The sequence below is a fragment of the Rhagoletis zephyria genome, unplaced genomic scaffold (assembly GCF_001687245.7).
Source record: "Rhagoletis zephyria isolate East Lansing unplaced genomic scaffold, Rhagoletis_zephyria_1.1 Rzeph_scaffold_02436, whole genome shotgun sequence".
Lineage (NCBI taxonomy): Eukaryota > Metazoa > Arthropoda > Insecta > Diptera > Tephritidae > Rhagoletis > Rhagoletis zephyria.
The window spans coordinates 31,792-44,301 of record NW_016159520.1 but is presented as its reverse complement, the minus strand read 5'-3'; the positions used below and the strand labels follow the sequence as shown (position 1 = coordinate 44,301).

At 32.9% G+C, this 12,510-nt stretch overlaps 1 long non-coding RNA gene across 1 annotated transcript in view; it reads left to right on the top strand.

Annotated features, from left to right (window-relative positions):
- The window catches only part of LOC108366895 (uncharacterized), a 14,218-nt gene extending 3,744 nt beyond the window's left edge, over positions 1-10,474 (top strand). The window contains exons 2-3 of the long non-coding RNA XR_001848172.1: positions 710-712; positions 8,621-10,474. This is a non-coding gene — a long non-coding RNA (uncharacterized LOC108366895). The remainder of the gene's footprint in view (positions 1-709; positions 713-8,620) is intronic.
- The last annotated feature ends 2,036 nt before the right edge of the window (positions 10,475-12,510 follow it).

The following is a 12,510-nucleotide window of genomic DNA, read 5'->3' as shown; positions in this document are numbered from 1 at the left end:
AAAATCTATGCTGTATAAGCTTTATCTCCTATAGCACTGATTGTTCAGATACCAGTTTTTGCCATATATCTCCTTTATGTAGGAAACTAAACCCAATAAATTGTGTTACCGGTTTACATACCGATCACATAGCAGTGAAAATCACTTAGATTGGTGCCATATAAAGTATATCTTCCAAACCTCTGATTGTTTAGATGCGATTTTTTATATAAGTATGTAACTCCTCTATCGATGTATGCAGATGTATTCAAAAGCAGTGATCTGTCAAAGTAAAATTTGCAGATGTTCATGAAAGGTATGAAGCCTTCGGCATAGCCGAAGACAACGCTGCTCTTACTTGTTCTAATATAACAAAGTGCTTGTTTCGAGTGGTTACAAAATATCGTTTGATTTTTGGCAACTTTTTTATTGACGGTTTTGTGCATTTTCTTCCATATAACAAAAATTTCGACTTTAAGCTTGAATAACTTTTTGAGGAGTGAATTAATCGAATTTACATTTCGTCGATGCCTTTGCAAACCCGCCTAAATCGCCGTTGTAGCAATAATGAGATTTGGTAAAGCTGAACTACAAGCATCGAGACATATGCATAAAAATAAAAAAATCGTTATTAAAACATCACGTTTGTAAAATTTTTAATAGCTAGAGAAAATGCCTTCAACGAAATCCGTTTTTCGCTCTCCTGTAAAATCTTAGTGCCGTAAGATAGGCGGTTTTGCAAAGGCATCTACGATATATTTCCGATGCGTTGACTTAAAACCGAAACATATTTTTTTTCTGTTTCTTATATGGATAATAGTCTGGGCTGCGGTTTTGATAGTACCAAAAATATTACACAGGGGATTTTGAAAAAAAGAGAGTCGATTTTTGGAACCACTCTATTGTAGACATGTACATATGTGTAACGATTTGCGATATTTTTTTTTTCAGTGGCAAAAACTCGGTTATTTTCTTTATGTATAAAATACTATGTACGCAGATTTACATACATAAATATGTAAGCGGAATAAATGAAGTTAGTTAAGTTTTATTGTTATTCGAAAAAATATGCTGGACTATTTAAATAAGCGCATAATTTATCAATTCAATAAATACAAATTTCAAACCAACCAATGTCAAGCCTATTATTGGCAATATGTGAATATACATATGTTTGCTCATTAGAGTGGTCCAGAAATGCATGTGAAAAAAGTCAAGTCGTATTTTAATGCTCTCAACCCATAGGATTGTTCTATATGGAATAAATATACCCCCGTTTTTTTTTATTCTGTGATAAAAAAATATTTAGAGGTATAGAATTATTGAAAATCAATATTTCTCGATCGGAAAATTTTGTTCCTTTTCTAGAGGCTTCCAATAATAATACAAAATTTTTTATTTTACCTTTTTCAAATACTGACGATTTTTTATGGGTATATTTTTTGGAGTTTTTGGGGGACCGTTAAAAAACAGTTAATAATATTAAAAAATGGTTAAATAAACAGTTCGGTATTATTACTGCAAGTCCCCTAAGGAGAAACAGATTTTTCCAATAGTAAAATAAAGATTTTCAAGAATTCTATAGCATTTCTACGAAAAATTTATTTTTCCGCGCACTGAGCGCTTTGAGCGACCGATAAAAAGTTTTTGATCTCAAAATAAAAAAAGTCGATAACTATTTTTTGATATATAGGATCAAAATTCCGACTTTGCTTGTTTTGGACCACCCTAATGTAGGTACATAGGTCTGTACGTCTGTATGTATGAACATAAATATGTATGTATGTAATTTGGAGACTTAATTTTATGAATGAACATACATATACAACTATGTATGCTTGTTGTGCAAACTTCTAATAAACGGTGTATGCTAATATGTGAACATGTACATTATGTGCATACATATGTACATACATATATGTATGTTCATAGAATCCTACAACTTCCACCCCACCAAACAAATAACTAACGATGGATTAAACAACAAAAGCGGTAGTAACCAAATTGCAACCATATGTCGGCCATACAATAAGCAAAGGCGTCACCGGACAGATGTTTACGCTAGGCAAACTGTTATACAAAAGAGACAGAAGAGAATACGAAGTGCAAAGAAATTAGAAAACAATTTATAATAAGAGAACTTTCGTCAACGCTAAGAGAACACAACTACATCCAAATTGTTCGAAAATTCGAAAATGCACTTTGGAATGTTTCACTTTTCTGCGAATGCAGCTGCTGCTGATTGCAATGCTGCGGTCTTTTTGTTGTTTTTGCGTTGTTCTTGCAGAAAACATGAGAAAGAGTAATAGTATTCTCGACATTAAAGCAACAATTTGCATGCTGGTAGAGTACTGGCAGTAGAGTGTGAAATGAAAGATAGAAGAATACCAAATACAGATGGGATAAGTAATAAAAAGAACCAAACTGGCAATGAAAGTGGTGTGCAGTAGAAGGAAGCCATGAAAAAACAAAAATTCTTGTTCTTTGAATTGATTGATATTGAGATTTGTGTGGACTCTTAAAAAAAATACATACTAACTATTTTAAATTTTTTTATTTTATTTATTAAACCAATGATAAAAAAATCAATAGTAGACATATGTAAGTATTTAAAGTTAATAATCATTTAGAAAATAGAAAAAAAAAACTAGGGTAACTAGACTAGCGCTATTTTGCAAATGAAAAACCTATTAAATTTAGAGACAGTATTGAACTCAATTAGGTTTCGAATGAAAGGAGCATTTCGAGCATAAAAAGCTTTGATAAGCAGTGTTGCCGTTTTAGCCCTTTGGTGGCTACATTTAGCTACCACATACTTTTTTTGGCCACATAAATCTAAAATTGCCCTAGCCCTTTTTTTAGCCCTTTTTATAATCTATTCATACTTGGCATGAAAAAGTTGTATATGCTTAAATTGTTTTTTTTTTGCATTTATGTAAGAGATGAATTTTAAACTAAGAAAGACTGATATATATACATATGTATCAATATGTATGGTATGTTCCTTACGTTTTTATACATATGTACATACTGTAAAAGTGTTAAGGCTGTTAACTTATCTATTAACGATTTAACTATAGTTTAANAATTTTTAAACTAAGAAAGACTGATATATATACATATGCATCTATATGTATGGTATGTTCCTTACGTTTTTATACATACATACTGTAAAAGTGTTAAGGCTGTTAACTTATCTATTAACGATTTAACTATAGTTTAAAATAGATAAGTTGACTGCCCTTACTGCCATACTGTAAAAGTGTTGGGGCTGTTAACTTTTCTGTTAACGATTTAACTATAGTTTAAAATAATTTTTTTTGTAAATTTGTTTAATGACCCATCAAGTCAAGTGACCGTGTATGTTCTTGTGGTGTGATTATAACAGCATGCTGGTGTCGTTAGTGGTGAAATTAACTCAATTTTCTAAGTAAAAAGTATTTTGGCGGAAATTTCTTGCACTATATGAGTCAAAGCTGTATTTGTGGAAGATTACGTTCACGATATTGCAGTTGTGAATTACAAAAAAAAACAATGTTAAACAAAATGCTAGAAAAATTATGAAATTTCGGCTCTAATCATTTCGATCTTTCCTCGATCTCATTTGTAAAGAAATAGATATTGTACCAGCATGCTGGTAAGTTATATGCTTCGAGCCTGATGGTACAATCACTTGATGGAACCAGCAAGCAGCTGGTACAAAAAGGTTTTTGGTTGGATAAAATATTAGCTTTTTTCCAAAGTTCATTGTTTTTATATACCATTACTTATTGAAAATGTTTACGTGTATACTTATATATGTATATGTAAGTAAAAAATTTTAGCTACCATTTTTAGCCACAACGACTTTTTTTTAGCTCTATTTTAGCCCTTTTTTTAAGGGAATTTGGCTACCACTAAAAATTATGCGCGGCAACACTGTTGATAAGGCCAACATAGATAACTCCGAATTTCGAGAAGCTCTAGCCGGAATAATAAAGAAACTCCTCTCAAAAGCACAGCACCACGGTTCAAATCGAAAATGAAAGAAAGATAAGATTATTCTTCTATTCTGCAATGATTTTAAGTTAATCAATAAGCATCGCTGGGGATAGGATCCGAGAAGCTTGAAATATTCGCACATATATATGTATATACAGTCACTCAAACAAGGGCTCTTATGTTGAGTTTTTAAATATTCTCAATGTTTCTAAAGCTAAAACTTTTTTGCTATCTATACATTAGGCCGATGTCTTTACATTATAAATATTAAAGAAAAATTAACATGGAGAGTCTTTATTAGAGCAATTGCAGCCAAATCAACAATTTTTAGAATTTTTGTCAGTCTGCATGTTTGTACGCGCATCACTCGAAAACTAATGCATAGAATTGAATGCAGTTTTCACGGATGCATTGCTAGAGGTCCAACTTAAAATATAGAAAGATAAACAAAATTAGAGAGTTGCCACCTGTTTCAAAATTGGAGTTTAACTAAATTAATAAGATAAAGTAAATATTTCAATATGGCTGCCAAAACAAAGAAGTTTAAGAAGGCTTTTAGCAGAAAGCAGAATTTTTTTTTGAAGGTTGCCACCTGTTCGGACATTTTAATTCAATTTAATTGATAAGACAAATTGAATATTGCAATATGGGTATCAAAGTGAAGAGGTTTAGGAAAGTTTACTGACGAAGCGTTGCCACCTGTTTGAAAAATATAATATATATATATATGATAAAATAAATAAAATATTATAACCTAGGTATTAAACAGTAGAAAAACATTTTTAACTTTACTTTACTTTGACCAAAACCATAAAAAACGAAGTTTAAAATTTTATAAAAAACTAAAAAATTGTTATCAAAACTTCGAATATCGTACTATGAATCTTTAGAACATTATATATATAGAATATTACCCATACACTTTTTGTTCAATGAAGTGTAGGTTTCAATCTTAAAAATAATTTTTTCTGACGGCTTTTCCTTTGTTTTTACATAGCAAGTGCAATTTATAAAAACTGACGTTAATTTTTTTAAATCTTTGTGCCGCTTCCGCATTTTTTCATAAGAATTTCATGTGTGTATGGAAAAAGTGCAAAAAGCCGTCAGCAAAAAAATTATTACAAATCAACGGAATTTTTTACCTCCTTGAAGCTTATACTCTGTTGAAGTAAAATTGTATGGGCTATTAAACTGCATACCCAAAAAGTTCTAAGCGAAACCCTATGAAACAATGTTTCGAATGTAAAATTCAACAAATTTCAATCAAAATTACAATTTCTTACTTTTAGTCATACTGCTTTTGAAATTTCCAAACTATCCCACTACCATTAAAACATACTGATCGACAATAACTGCACCAAAATGAGGTTAGATATCAATTCTAACTAATTACATGAATTAATAGTAACGGGATCGATTGGAAAAAAGTAGTAGTCGGAATGAAGGAACGTATTTAATTTTCAGCTTTGATCTATGAGGATTTATGTCGATCCAAGACTAGCACATTTGTGATGCTGTAGTTACAAATCACATTTATTGAAGCGTACTTGAAGACCTAGAACTTTGCCATAATCGATCGCAAGGTCGATGTTCAACCCGACGAAGCGCGATGACAGAGTGGAATTCTCATTTTCGGATCACGCCTTGTCGTACCCGATGCGATGCGCGAGCTAATTTAGCCGTTATATCACATTGCACCTTTCGGTGGACAGATCAAAGCGTCGAGTGACCAGAAGGTTTCCATAACTTCCAAAATTGGACCCCACGGAGTCGTGGCCTGCTCTTCCTCTGCTACCACCAGCGGTATTCGAGTTGAATACATTCAGAGCTGGAGCATGTGTATTCATTCGAACGATATGACCAAGTATATACAGCTCATCGTCTCATGGTCTGCGGTACTCGCCGTCACTAGCGGCTAAAAGCCCGTAAATATTTCGGGAAATGGTTCTTGTAGCAGTTCAAACCTTTACATGGTCCCCCCCAACCCAATTCAACCAACACACTTCGTTCTTTAGTGCGGTCCCGAAGTGAAACAGCACGTTTACTGGACCTACAGGTAGTTGAGCCTGACGACAACGACTGCAAATGTATGCGATTATAGGCAGAGTTATGTAAGCCGCTACAGTAATAGCAAGAGCACAAAGTAAAAATTGACGAGATTTTGTCGATTACAAAATTTTTGTAATGCAGAATAGCTCTGTAAATGTCAAAGGTGAAAAAAAGCGATCAAAAAGGCGCCATGTAGACATCACGAAACAACGACGAACTTGAAATTGGTGCTCAGATGTATTCCAACTGTAACATACATGTGTACATATGTATTTAGATTAGTAATGTTAATCCCGGGATCCCGGGATGTCGGCCTTTTTTGCAGTTTGCACTGATGGCAATAATAGAAACTCCCTTTCTTGACCAGTATGGACTATATTTCCTTTTTTTTTATTTAATAAGCAATATTATTTTTTAAAATGTCTGGCTCATTATACATATAACACCGCGCGATAGTAAATTTTAAACACAAATATCAATATATTCGCGAAACCATGGGGTAAATATAGTAAAATTGCGTTTTTAATTTTTCACTTTGACGTCAGTAATTCAAAAAAGATTTAAAAAATTCAGAGATATGTGCTGATAGAAGAAGTATGGGTACCAAATTAAAGAGGAAATCTTGTAGAATTTAAAAGGATTCAAGTGCGGAAGGATTGGTTAGTACTGAAAATGTACTTTTAAAATTTGATCCTTGAAATTTCGCATTATTATATGTTAAGGACTTACATAAACTCGATAACATCCTCGAATTTCGTCCTTCTAACTTTATGAGCTTAAAAAATTACCTATTCGTCCCTGTGAATCCAAAAAATATATTTTTTGTTATTCTAAAGAAATGTCCTCTTGCATTTGGTACCCATATTTTTATTTTACATTGCATTGAATTTTTTAAGTAATTTTGGGAATCATTCATGTCTTTGAAATTCCAAAGTCCTTTAAAATAAAGAAAGAAGAAGATAAAGAATAAAAACGCCATTTAAACCCATTTAAATAGTTATTATTTATTTAATAGTAGGAGAGCTTCTCAAACAATATAGACGCAATTTTTCCGATTTAAAATGTTGAAAAGTAATGATTATCTAAATGTCGGGACTAATTCCGGGACCCCGGGATTGTTATAACGACATCCCGAAAATCCCGTAAAAGACCTGAAAAATTAACATCCCTAATGTAGATACAAACATAACTACCCACATATTCATATATATACGTAGTATGGAATTACCTGCAGGCTGCAGGAATCCTTTAAGGTTGCCTCATTGTTGATTTTATTGAAGCTGTTGATGCTGTTACGCAGAGTTTCTGATAATAACAAGGAATGCAACAACAACAATAACAAATGCATTATGCAGCAGCTGATAGATGAGTAAAAATGTGTGTAAAGTGTAATAAAAGACGAAAACCAAAATGAGAAAAAAAAATGTAAAACTCATCAAAATGAACAAGCAGAGCATCAAAACTGAGCTCTCATCAGCACCAAACGCGCTGGATGGACACCACCATCCCCAACCACACACAACCGCAACCAGCCGTAATAACTCAGCTCATTGGCAGACGGCCAGATACGCGACGCTCTTGTCTAAATCGTTTCGTCGGCTTCAGAACCGGAAATTATTGCATCTGCTGTTATGTGGCTGCCACATTTGTGCCACTTCTGCTGTTTGCTCTGCTTCTTACCAAGCAAGCAAGCACTCTTGCAGCACCATCAATGGGCGCAATTGCTGCTGAACTATAATAATTATTTTGTATTATTTTTAACTTTATGTTGTTTATTTTTTATGTATATATTTTCATACATATGTAAATGTGTGTCTATACATGAATGTTTTTTGTAAATATTTTTTGTTTGTTCTTCGGTCAGTTTTTCATTTCTTGCTTTCCTCATTTGTTTCACGTGTATGTATTTTCTGATTTTATTTTGATAAGTTTTTCGCCGAATTTCTCATTTACTCTATTCATTCATATAAACAACAAGAAACGTGCAAGCATATGTATGCAACTTGAGTGCCGTTGCACTTGAAATGCTATGCAACATCATCGCATTGCACCCGCATTTGGTTCGTAATTGTTATTGTTTATTGAATGTTCGTAGAAATGCGTCAACATACATACATATGTAGTATCTACGTATTTATGGATGTTTGTACGTCTGTGCCGTTTAACGGAAGAGGCGGATGCGTTCTGCTCTGCAAGCGAGGGTTGCAACTTGCCACATTCGCGCTGCAACTCTGCAATGTGTCCTTTTCAAGTGCATGCGTTGCATTTTCGTGTGCTCATACATATGTATGTATGTAAGTTTGTATGTATGTATGAACCATAAATTTTAATCAAGAGAGATTAGGTTACTGCTGCATTAAAGCAGGATTACGATTTGCTGTTTGCTTGCTGATTGTGCGTATTTCTGAGAATTTCGGACAACAACATTCATTTTCTTCAGAATTTCTGTGTTGTGGCTTCTTCATACATTTGAAGAGTTCCAGCAAATCGGTTGTTTTCAAAGAATCCTTGTCTACTTTTGGACATAAGTCAATTAAATAAAATTTCATTAGTAGACTGCGGATGTTTACGCAGAAAATGAAGCCAAAAATATTTACCAATTTTACTATAGGGGTATTCCATGAGTAAGTGAAACTTTGTGTCCAATTGTAGAGTAGCTTATTGAACATGGAATGCTTGATGAATCAATGCTCAATACCTGAAATTAACGTTTTTTCGAAAAAAAATTTAGTTATATTATTTTATTACACTGTAAATACACTCAAAACTTCAACATTAGAAAAGTAGTTGAATACGACAACATATTTTAATATAGAAGGCTCTGCAAAATCAAGTATTCACAAAGTTATTATTTTTTTGAAGGGGGGAATAAATGTCTCGATCTTTCTGCGCCCCGAAGAAGCAATATGGCATTGAAGAAAAATAGGCATTTAAATTATATAATAGGATAAAATCACTACGGTTTAGCATGTCCAACCCGTGACTAAAAAGTTTTAAACTTCGTATTGCTTAGTTACTACTTTAGGGAGTTTTCTATAATTTCATAACTAGAGTGTGTTTATACTAAGCAGCCCTATTTCATTTCTTTTATTATATTATAAGTACCTACTTAAGAGATTTTGAAACGTTTTATCGTGTCCCGCCCGTGACAATCATTTATAATTTTTTTCTAATGATGCCTAACAATAAAAAAATAAGTTTAACGTTTCAAACCTATGTTTAATGCCACAAAACTCTGAAGTACAGGTTGACTAAACACCATAATACTGTTGGTGGGCTAAGCGATGTAGTAAAAAATTTCGCGTGGCCAGCTCGAAAAGTCAAGATAAGCATTACTATCTTAGAGACGCCAGAGAATTCTATGATGAGGGTTGCTTAACAACAATTAAAAGTCAATATTAACAATTACCTGAAAAGTTCCAACCAAGAAAATCTAGAAGTTCGCGAAACTTATAAATTCAATCCAATAAATAGCCTTTAAGTGACAAAGATATACATATGTATCTGCTTACAAGTATTCTAATGCAGATAACTTTTCGGATTAGACATCGATACACAAGATCTTTTCTGACGTTCTATGGTTTTAAGGAATAGCTAAATTTGAGCATGATTTGTCCATGAAATCAGTTTCCAAAAATAACTCAACTCGAGCCACTCTTAAGCCGGTTACTCAATGTCTGGTCAACACTAACAGCAGGTTAGACATCTCTATCGACGTGATAACAGTAGTCGATATACATGTTTAGCCTGTAGTTAGTATTAGTCAGACATACATAGCTATTCTAAACAAACTTGAAAATCATTAAGGCACATTCGAAATTTCGTTGCAATCAAATGCACCGTGCAGAAGTGCATTAGGAAAATGCATATAAAATTTCATGCGTTTGCAAATAATCCTTTCTTCCATGCATTTTAATACATCAATCTGGCGACTTCTAGCTTTCGTTTGGTATAACTATTGCCCCTAAAATAGATCCTGGGGTCAGCAGTATATCGTGCGTCTTACAATGACTCCACTGTCATAAAAGTAGGTCAATTGATCTTGTATTTGACCTCTAACATTTATCATACCTAATCTCTTTGATATGGATCTCACTAGAAGCTTCCTTTCATGAAGAAAATCGTACGTGTCCCACCCGTGACAAAAGTTGTCCCACCCGTGACAGGAGAATTTTGAATTTTTTAATAATAAACAAATAATTCTTATTATGGTTTGTGCTTTGTTGGGATTGCTGGTTCTTTTCTGTATAGTAAAACATCTAATCCAGATAGAAATGTTAAGTAAATTCACAGACTTTCCTTAAAATATATGTTCTCCAAAAAGCAGTGTCTTTTCTTTGTCCTACCCGTGACGGAAGAAACAGCTCAGAATTTTCCAATATAAAATCAAGTTGGAATATTTTTCGTATTTGGTAATAACTCGTATATTAGTGAACTAGGTGTAGCTTTATCAAAATGTAGAATTGCTTAGTACTTTATACTTAAATTAAAAAAGAAAAACTATTTTTGCTGTACAAATGTCCCACCCGTGACGATGGAATACCCCTATAAGCAAAATGTATAAATTTGTATAAATGGTTTACAGTTATGTGGTACATATTTTTAGGCTTCTTCTTCTACATAAACATCCACATAAGGTTAAGATAAAGATAAAGATAAAGATCGAGATCGAGATTGAGATTGAGATTGAGATTGAGATTGAGCTTGAGATTTAGATTGAGATTAATATTGATACTAAAGTTAAGATGATGATAACTGTTCATGATTATGAGAAAAAAATGAGACAAAAGCAAACAAGGCCATAGCGATGATAACTAGATTGATGGAACATGTCGGCCTTTATAACCCAAGGAGTCAAGAGGAAGAAAACGTGAACAGGTTTTTTGTAAAAAAATAGATGCGGTCGGATGAGAACAAAATTCTATTATAGAACTAAGTAAATATGAACACTCAGAAGTTTTTCTTTTTAAAGCAAGCAAAACTCCTTATAGCATAAGAACCGGAAATGTCATTAAACAAAAATATTTATGTATTTGATGTTGTTGTTCTTTCTGCTTAATTTTAATACTTACACATGTGCATACATGTGTTTTGCATATTTTCTGCAAATGATATTAAACGCCGGCCGGTGTTTTTCGTGCCGACATTGTTGCCTTTGGTGCATGAATGATTTGACGCCAGTGCTCACTCAAATGCCATCTACATAAACTCTATGCAAATGTGATGTACAAGTAAATACAATCACACAAAAAAGTGAACATGAAACTAAAAGCTTTAAGAGTATGTAAGTAATTAAATAACAATTCGCAATGATTTTATTTCACAAAGGCATTTTTAAAATCTCATCGGTCTTTGTAAAATCCTAACGAGTTTTTGAATGTTTGAGCTTTCTCTGGACGTTTCTACCACTGTTTATATGTGCCACTAGTGCAGCTCCAAAATAGAAATTGTTCTTGCATATTTTAAGAATACTTTTTGTAAACTTAACTTTAGAATATTGCGAGCATGCGAAAAACGTGATCACTTTTTTGAGTAACTATGTACCATTCAGAAGCTTGGTTTTCGAATGTGCAAATGCAAATCGCCGGCATTGGTTGATTTCGGAGCGTACAGTATGTACATACATACATATGAATGTATGTGGGTACATCTTGCATGCAAATACGACTTCCGGTCGCGCGGAAGTCATAAAAGACAATCCAAAAAGTCTGCATAAATACATATATGACAATATAAAAAAAGAGAGCCGAATGCTTACCCTGTAAGAAATTTTAAGGCATAGAGAGTAGAAAAGTTTTTTTTAACAGCGCACAGTGGTCCAAAACTGGCATTTACTGTCTATAATTCATTGGAGCCTTCATTTTTCACTAAATTTTTTAAATTGTTGGCACTCTATTATATCTACCAAAAATTTTATGATCTACGAGACTACACACAAAACAGTTTTCTAAAAACAAAAAAAAACAAAATTTTTAATTTTTATTATTTTTTTTTAAATTTCAATTTTTTTTTTCGTTTCGGAAAACACTGCAATTGTTTTCAAGTAGTTTTAATTATGTAACATTTATCAACTGGAACCGGATAATCGATTTTCTTCAAAATTTATACTATAAAATTTAATGTAAGCAAACAAACAGTGGGATCAACTCATCTCTTGCTAATGTTACAAGTTGGCGCAAAATTAATCATCCAATTTTGTTTTTGAACAACTTTTTTATTCAATTAAAAAAATAATAATTTTTAGTGAGAGAAATCTTTACTTGGAGCTTAACAACTTCTTCTGCTAAGTGGAAAAGTGGGAAACATTTCTTCCCGTTTTATCGCATTTTCCATGACTTCCCGCAAGATTTCCGGACCTGTTCGCTTTCCTGTCGAATATTCTCCTTAAGGTCAAGTAGCCCCAAAGAAAGAAGTGATGAAGAAGAAGGGTCATTACTTTTGCGCTATCTTGTATAAGCTTTCATTAAAAAAAATCAAATTGAACAGTGTGAACAGTAAATT